The sequence below is a fragment of the Etheostoma spectabile genome, chromosome 6 (genome assembly GCF_008692095.1).
Source record: "Etheostoma spectabile isolate EspeVRDwgs_2016 chromosome 6, UIUC_Espe_1.0, whole genome shotgun sequence".
In the NCBI taxonomy this organism is placed as follows: Eukaryota; Metazoa; Chordata; class Actinopteri; order Perciformes; family Percidae; genus Etheostoma; species Etheostoma spectabile.
The window spans coordinates 5,857,922-5,859,502 of NC_045738.1; the positions used below are offsets into that span (position 1 = coordinate 5,857,922).

General features: G+C 37.4%; 1 protein-coding gene across 7 annotated transcripts in view; it reads right to left on the reverse strand.

The window, feature by feature from the left end:
- Nucleotides 1–1,581, reverse strand: part of ptprub (protein tyrosine phosphatase receptor type Ub) — a 163,458-nt gene that overhangs the window by 53,612 nt on the left and 108,265 nt on the right. The window lies entirely within an intron of this gene.

Genomic DNA, 1,581 nt, shown 5'->3' on the forward strand with positions numbered 1-1,581 from the left:
ATGTAAGCAAAAATGGAAAAAACTAATAAAAAGTTTAATGATAAAAAAAAAAAATACACTGCTGTGTTATTTCAAGGAGAGTGTAGTTGATGGTGATGGTGATGGTTGTGGTTGTGTTGCACTCTCCTGAACTTACACTCTGAGCTCTATTAACTAATATGGCCTGCAATCCAATGATGCTTTTAATTTTCTCATTTATTAATAAGGTGGCTAATGCATCACTGAGCATTTTCTCTTTTATTGCTATTGATCTTAATTACATATGTACATGTGCTTATTTTGTCTTCTCATCACATTGTTTTTGTGTCTTTTGCTTCTTGTTTTTATTTACCAATTTTATCAGTCTTGCAGTCTCCCCAGCGCTGCAGAGGAGGAGCACTGGATTCTCTTTCCACCAATTACAATCGTCTTGGGCAGTGCTGGGCACCTCTGCAAAATAGCCACGGGACGGAACTTGTTTTGGTGGAACGTGTTCATTCAAAGGTTGTTTTAGTCGTGCAACAGAAAACTCAGATTGGACAGAAAGTCTAGCTAGTTGTCTGGATTTACTCTGCAGATACCTGAGGAGCAGTTAACCATAGTCCTCATAAATCCACCAAAGTTTAGAATGACAACACAAAGGAAGCCCAAGGCAATGGACATCTGTCTTAAATGAGGGACATCAGGCGGAAAACAGCTTTGGTAATTTGACAACAAATGTACAGCATTCAGCAAACATTCTGCAAATACACATAACACAACAAAATACATAAAAGCGCCGCAAATACAGAAACAATGCAAAAAGAAAAGCAGCTATATATATATATATATATATATATATATATATATATATGAATAATATACAGTCTATGCTGGTGCCATCCCCGAGCTTTGACTTTTCAAAATAAAAGCTTGCGTCTGGTCCGCTATGTCTTCGTACTTTTGTGTTTTGAATGTTTTTCAAGTAAACATTACGGCAATGATGCAAATTAATACAATAACTTTTTCAGCAGATGTCTTACTTACAACACAACGGAGTTAGCAGTTTTGCGTTTATATGTGCGGGCAGGATTTAAACAGTATGATAAATTCCACGATCTCTACAAAGTTATAGCTCAAAATTGGCAGGTTTCCAGGAAAGGAGTAGAAATCCTGTCTGTTTTGTTTTTGTTCTTTTGTATTTCAAGAGAAGATTGCTCCAAAATATGAATACAGATTGATCACTTATTTTGTTGGTAACCGTGTAAAATCCCAATATTACACTTGAGGAGGCCTACACTTCAGTGGTGCGCCTTTCGGACCTCGAAAATAAACCCTGTAACCCCGTAACCCATGTAATATGACTTAAACAAACATCCACTTTAAACGCTGATGCAGTTTTAAATGTTTTAATACCAAGTTTACAGACACGTCTCTACTGATTAAGAATCACCTGTGACCTGAGACCTAAGACCTGAGACCTGATCCAAGACACACCCACCACAAGAGAGACAACATATCTCTCAACAACTTAATATTTACAGTCTATGATCTCAAAGCAGTTGCACACCGTTTCACACCAAGATTGAACGTGTCCCATCTCTCTCTCTCTCTCTCTCTCTC